Here is a 7,658-nt window from a genome sequence, read left to right as displayed (position 1 = left end):
CTTGGACAAATAAAGCAACAGTGTCACAGATGCTCCGTAAAGCTTCACATAATTGCAAATGGGAGGTAAGGGAAATATCAGAAGAGAAATTTGGATCAAAGAACATTACATCCATATATGTAGCTGTGTTTCTCCTACCACGAGCTTTCAAAACAATACACACCAGCAAAGACAAGAGGAAAGCTATTTTCACAACAAAATATTCATTAAGAATACTCATTTTATTTAGCTGGAACTAGGTTACATTGTCAGTAGAATTTAACCAATTTCCAGCAATATGATTTTTCTGGTCATCAAGGGAAACTTTGTATTTGAGTTCTGATTTAGACCATGGATTCTTAAGAGAGGAGAACTTGAGTGTTCTGTTCATGTTGTTTTTAAAATATAGGCTATTTTAAAAGTCTCAAATCCCCTTAAGAATTAAGTTGCTGCCAGGGATTTCCAGAAAAAAAAAAAACAGAAATAAAACAGTGAAGCTTGAAGAGCTTATAAAAAAAGTTACTTGGGTATAGTTTAGCTTTCATACCAGGTGGTCATTGTAAAGGACAGGACTCTCCTGGAACGGTGAAGAAGTAAGAGAAAACAAAGGCTTTACCAGAAAGAGACCTTCGGAGAGGTTTGGGCAAATCTGGGGAAGTAGTGCTGCCTCTAGAAAAGATTTATGCACCCAGGTGGATAACTCTTTCCTACCTGAAGCTACATGGAGCAGAAAGCTGTAAAATTTTAAAAATCCAAGCAGAGTGAGCTAAGAGAACTCTGAAGGTAATCAGAAGTCCTAAGGAGGCAACTTAAGGTCTGGTTTCTGATCAGCTGTGAGTTGTACTTAAAAACTTCTCCCATTCAGAGAGTGCTTTCAGTGAGGCCTGATTGTGTCACAGCTGTGATAAAGCAACAAAGTACCAGTGCCGTGAGTCCACAGTGTGTCTATGAATGATTTTAAATTTAGGAAGGCACCCTAAATGAGTTAGATTTAAATTTGCACTTGTTGATAAGAATGAAACTTAATAAAACTTTTACTTCTTTAAAAGGGTTTTCAATATTAGCACTTATATAAGTAATATGAGTAAATGTTTAAAATGTTAACTGCTAACTGCTGTTTTGTTATTTTAACAAAGGTATTGGGTGGGTAGGAAAGGAATAGAAGTGACTAAAATTTAAGGCTGTGATCAGTGGTGCATGAAAGTATACTCGGTGCCCACTTTTATCCAGTGGCAGCCACCCATTTTATGCCTGCGGAATTTATGTAAAAAGTTGCTGAGTCTAATAAGCTCCAAATTATGGAGAGAGGGCTGAAAAACAAGACGTTATTTGGGACAAGTGTAAGAAATGGTAGCTGTAGCTATTCCATGTCTCTGAAGTGTGACAAAGTCTGAATTCCAAAGTTGGTCATTTCAAGTACTTCATCAAGCTGTAATTTAATCTCCAGGGTTTATCTCTTTGCTTTTAAAGGACTATTCATTAAACTAAGCCTATAGCCATTCTGGAATAATCGAATTTGCTCAGGACACATCATGTATAATACTACCTCAGTTTTTTCCCAACTCCTTTATATTGGTGTTAGGTTACTGACCCTCTGAACATCCCTGTAAGGCACATATCAATGGTCCCATATTAGTGTTGAAACAGTTAAATCACAGACAAGTTGGAAGGCTGTGCTACAGTAAAATATATGACATATATTTCGTATATTTTGGGGGATGGATATTTTTCTCTTTTTTTCTTACTTAGCATGACATGATGCATGACAGACCAGAGAGAAGGGAAAGTAGACAAATTCATTATTTTTATTTAATAGAGGCCATACTAAATCCCCACAAATTTCTAAACTATTTGCTTTGGTTTAGGTTTCCAGACTATGAAGAAACCTTACAGAATTGCCATATGAACAGCAACTATTTAAATGTTCATCTTTGTAGCCACTAATTAAAATAAAGAGGAAAAATTTAACAAACTTTTATTTTTGGAAAATACATTTAATCTGAAATAAATATGTAGCCTACTTTATTTTTTTAAAAATAGTCTTCTTAGGAAAATAAGTCAAATTATTTTTGTTTCCTATCATGCAGGGTTGAATTCAGGTTCCACAGGTAGTATGGAGGTTTACACAAGTAGAGATCTTAAAGCAAAGTAAAAGAAAATTACAAATACAATATGAGCTATATGCAAATATTTACTGAAAATAAGAAAAGCATCACAATAAATTTCAAAATTTCCCAAGGTCACAAATACATTCGGCATCAAAAATCCAGAAAAAGCATAACATTTGTATTAATTTATTGTCTGTCTCTAACTTTTTCTGTGAAATTTAACATTGCAGTAATGTGATATTTTCTATAAACAGAATAGAAAGAAACTTTTGTCTTTGCTTTATCACAGTTGAATGAGAATTTTTGTTCAGTCATTTGGAGGTTTCTCTTAGCTCCATAAATCATATCAATAATGTTATGTAGGATTGCTGTCAAGTACATGGAAAAATCTCTATCAAATGTCTTTCGTAGAAGAACTTGCAATTTCAGGTGCATTTTTGGGTTTCTTGTGCAGTGACTAATCTTATATGCTCTTTGAATGAGCATGATTGATGACAATCAAAGGACCTCCCTTTGAGTCCAGGAGCATTAGGAGGGTACTTGGAGCTATTTCTGCATTCCAACAGGTAGCAGTTGCTTACCTGTGCATTGAAGTGGTAGTGTGCCACATAAATGTATTCCACTAAACCCAAACTAAAAGTATCCCCAACTTAACTTCTGTTTAGCCAGATTCCAAATGTGAGTGTGGCCATTCCAAACCCCATGGCACTGAGGGAAGTTAGTATGGAAAGTGACAGCAGAGCAATTGTGGTTAAAATGTCTTATGATTGGAAATTTCACAAAAATTATAATGATCTTGTAAACATTGCTAGGGTACCCTTAATGGAGGAGCCTGCATAAGTGAAAGGCTAAAATCATTGTAAATTTACCTCTGTTAAATTTAACAAACTAATAAAGCTACAGATTTGTTTAGAGTAAAATTCAGAGTACTAATGTGGGTGAGAGTTAAGATATATACTGATGGGCATTCTTTTGTTATGCAATAAATAATGATGTGAGTTGATTCCAGTACCATATTTACTGTAGCAGTATGATATATGAGTGAGTGCTAATAACACTGAGATTTTTAAAAATTTTATTATTATACTTTAAGTTTAGGGTACATGTGCACAACGTGCAGGTTTGTTACATATGTATACATGTGCCATGTTGGTGTGCTGCACCCATTAACTCATCATTTAGCATTAGGTATATCTCCTAATGCTATCCCTCCCCCCTCCCCCCACCCCACAACAGTCCTCTGTGTGTGATGTTCCCCTTCCTGTGTCCATGAATAACACTAAGATTTTTATGAAGGGACAGTAATTTTTTTTTAAGCTCAGTGAATTCTAGTGTTAAGTAAGCCCCCCAATTTTTTTTAAGCTCAGTGAATTCTAGTGTTAAGTAAGCCCCCCAAATTTAAGTGTTTTCAAAGGCATTATCTACAGCTGAGGTTAAGGAGTAAATGGTCAATTAAATAATAAAATGTTTAAATGTTTGTCTACAATAATGAGAAATTTTGAGCATTTTTCTGAATATAAAGTTAATCCTGAGATGGCAAAAAAAAATTTAAGAAAGTACAAGTAAACTATCAAAAGGCCAAATATACAAGGCAATATGTTTTGGGACCTCTGTGAAGAAGATCACATAATGCCACTTGGTATATAGTGTTGCGGGAAGTCAGGGACCCCGAACGGCGGGACCCTGTGCTGTGCCGCGCAGTTAGGCAGCAGCAGCCATGGAGCAGTAGCCGCCGTGGGAGACAGCCATGAAGCACTAAGAGGTGGAGATTCTGCACGCAAAGACAGGGGAGAAGCTGTATTTCCTGGACAAGGTGGAGCCCCACACCACCACTGCAGAGATCAAGAACCTCTTCACCAAGACCCCTCTGCAGTGGTACCCCGCCCACCAGTCCCTCGGCCTGGACCCCAAGGGCAAGTCCCTGAATGATGAAGATGTTCTGCAGAAGCTGCCCGTGGGCGCCACGGCCACACTCTACTTCCAGGACGTGGGGGCCCAGATCAGCTGGGTGACGGTCTTCCTAACAGAGTACGGGGGGCCTCTTTTCATCTACCTGCTCTTCTACTTCTGAGAGCCCTTCATCTATGGCAACAAATATGACTTCACATCCAGTCGGCACATGGTGGTGCACCTCACCTGCATCTGTCACTCGTTGCACTACGTCAAGCACCTGCTGGAGACGTTGTTCATGCACCACTTCTCCCATGGTACCATGCCTTGCGCAACATCTTCAAGAACTGCACCTACTCCCGGGGCTTCACTGGGTGGATGGCCTATTACATCAACCACCCTCTCTACACACCCCCTACTTACAGAGCTTAGCAGGTGAAACTGGCACTTGCCATCTTTGTGATTTGCCTGTGCTTGGCAACTTCTCCATCCACATGGCCCTGCGGGACCAGTGGCCTGCTGGGTCCAAGACCCAGAAGATCCCATACCTCACCAAGAACCCTTTCACGTGGCTTTTCCTGCTGGTGTCCTGCCCCAACTACACCTACCAGATGGGGTCCTGGATCAGTTTTGCCATCATGACACAGTGTCTCCCAGTGGCCCTGTTCTCCCTGGTGGGCTTTACCCAGATGACGATCTAGGCCAAGGGCAAGCACCACAGCTCCCTAAAGGAGTTCTGGGACTACCCGCCCCTGCGCATGCCCATCATCCCCTTCCTGCTCTGAGCACTCACCCCTGCCGAGTCCCAGCTCCTCACCCTGGTGGCATTCTAGGGGAGGAGTGGGGCCCACAGCTCTTCAGCACCCAGAATAAAGCCCGCCTGCCCCAGTAGTTTCAAAAAATAATTATATATATATATATATATACATATATATATACACATACATATATGTGTGTGTGTGTGTGTGTGTATATATATATATATATATATATATATAAAATTAGCTGGACTACATGCCTGTAGTCCCAGCTACTCGGGAGGCTGAGGCAGGAGAATTGCTTGAACCTGGGAGGCTAAGGTTGCAGTGAGCCGAGATTGCACTTCGGCCTGGGGGACAAGAGCAGACTTCATCTCAGCCTCCCGAGTAGCTGGGATTACAGGCACCTGCCACCACGCCCAGCTAATTTTTTTGTATTTTTAGTAGAGAAGGGGTTTCACCACGTTGACCAGGTATGGTGGCTCACACCTGTAATCCCAGCACTTTGGGAGGCCGAGGCAGGCAGATCCCCTGAGGTCTGGAGTTCGAGACCAGCCTGGCCAACATGGTGAAACCCCATCTCTACTAAAAATACGAAAAAATTAGCAGGGCGTGGTGGCAGGCACCTGTAATCCCAGCTACTCTGGAGGCTGTGGTGCATGGGCTAGTGGAACCCACCCCCAATATTTCAACGTAGGTTCTTTCTATTTTCCCTAAGTGTTGGCGGATCTGAGAAATAAAGAGAAAGAGTACAAAGAGAGGAATTTTACAGCTGGGCTGCTGGGGGTGACATCACATATCGGTAGGTCTGTGATGCCCACCTGAGTGGCAAAACCAGCAAGTTTTTATTAAGGATTTCAAAAGGGGAGGGAGTGCAAGAACAGGGAGTAAGTCCCAAAGATCGCATGCTTCAAAGGGCAAAAAGGAGAACAAAGATCACATGCTTCTGAGGAAACAGGACCAGGGCAAAATCAGAAACTCCTGATAAGGGTCTATGTTCAGCTATGCACGTATTGTCTTGATAAACATCTTAACAGAAAGCAGGGTTCGAGAGCAGAGAACCGGTCTGACCTCAAATTTATAAGGACAGGGTCTTTTCCCCACCCTAGTAAGCCTGAGGGTACTGCAGGAGACCAGGGCATATCTCAGTCCTTATCTCAACCACATAGGACAGACACTCCCAGAGCAGCCATTTATAGACCTCCCCTGAGGAATGCAATTCTTTCCCTAAGGTCTTAATATTATATTCCTTGCTAGGAAAAGAATTTAGCGATATCTCTCCTACTCGTGCATCCATTTATAGACTCTCTGCAAGAAGAAAAATATGGCTCTTTTTGCCCGACCCCGCAGGCAGTCAGACTTTATGGTTGTCTTCCCTTATTCCCTAAAATTGCTGTCATTCTCTTCATTTTCAAGGTGCACTGATTTCATATTGTTCAAACACGCATGTTTTACAATCAATTTGTACAGTTAATGCAATCATCGCAGGGTCCTGAGGTGACGTACATCCTCAGCTTATGAAGATAAAAGGATTAAGAGATTAAAGTAAGACAGGCATAAGAAATTATAAGAGTATTATTAGGGAAATGATAAATGTCCATGAAATATTCACAATTTATGTTCTTCTGCTGCAGCTCCAGCCGGTCCCTCCGTTTGGGGTCCCTGACTTCCCGCAACAATATAGATAAAAATCTTTTTGCTTGCCATTTAGTAAATAATGTCTTCCATGAAATGGAAAATATAAAATGTTTAATAATATAGTAGTCTGAAAATTACTACTCCCAAAGGGTTTTGCTCATTATTTTGTGTGACGTAAATATAAACACGAAAATGAGTCAGATTACTATTTCTTTCTAAATATCCTTTTCATTTTACACTAATATATGTTCTAGAGTCTAAAAGGTCATTATTAGCCTCATTCTCTGACTTTTTTGGGGGGGCTTGTTGCTCATTAAAGGACAGTGAACAAGACAGGTAAGTACTAATTGCTCAATTTTCTCAGTGATAATTTTCTTATTTTGGTTTATTCCTCTCAAAACCCACGTCCTTTCATCTCTGCTCTGCCTCAGACACTAGGATCATCAATGTGGAGGGACATAATAGTGTAGGGATGCCACCAGCTTAGGAATCAAACAGACCAGGTCCTGAATCTACCAGACTGTGGCCAAGGGCAAGTATCCTCACTTTCCAATGTTCTGTTTCCATGTTGGTTAAACTCTACTGCAAAGGGGATAAAAGAGGAATGCACATGTCCAACATAGTGCTTCCTGTGAAGCAAATGCTGAATGAATGAATGAATGAACAAATTCACGTGATTTTTTTTCTGTTTATATGATAAATAAACATCACCTAGGATACATTCATTAATCTATGCAAGTGTGCTATTTATTTTGTGATATGAAAGTGAAACTTATTTATTGTGTCTATAAGTATTGCATAATTTTTATTCAATAGTTTCTCTTCTAGTTCTCAATGCCATATGGTTTTAGCAGATCAAATCACTGAAGCAAACTCTTTCTCTCCCACTCCTCTTTCTCTATCTCTTTTTCTCTATTTCTGAAAGCAAAAGGAGAGAATTGGACTAAAAAATAAAACAGGAATATAAAAACTTTCCACAATTAAGAAAGCAGCTAAAAGGTTTTATTTTCTTTTATTTGCCAAATTTGGACTTACAATAAGGAAAAGGAGTGCTGTTCTCTCAGTGTATTTCCCACATTAGTTGCCAGGGGTAACATAATGTGAGAAACAAACAGGAAATCAGTGGGGCACAGGCTTGCTCTTGTATCCTAAATCTTCCTTCCATTCCACATGTTTACAAACATGCTGTGTTCCTCTTGACAAAAGCAGACACAGACACGCACCGACTTCAAGGCTTTCTATTGTGTGTGAAAAGGTTTCATTGAGGAGCTCCTGCTGTCAATTT

The 7,658-nt window shown here is 40.1% G+C and overlaps 1 pseudogene; it reads left to right on the top strand.

Moving 5' to 3' along the window:
* The first annotated feature begins 3,834 nt into the window (after positions 1-3,834).
* Positions 3,835-4,762, top strand: LOC471298 (very-long-chain enoyl-CoA reductase-like; annotated as a pseudogene).
* The last annotated feature ends 2,896 nt before the right edge of the window (positions 4,763-7,658 follow it).

This window comes from Pan troglodytes, chromosome 3, assembly GCF_028858775.2.
Source record: "Pan troglodytes isolate AG18354 chromosome 3, NHGRI_mPanTro3-v2.0_pri, whole genome shotgun sequence".
Classification (NCBI taxonomy): Eukaryota; Metazoa; Chordata; class Mammalia; order Primates; family Hominidae; genus Pan; species Pan troglodytes.
The sequence above is the reverse complement of the archived record's forward strand: the minus strand, read 5'-3'. Positions and strand labels throughout refer to the sequence as shown.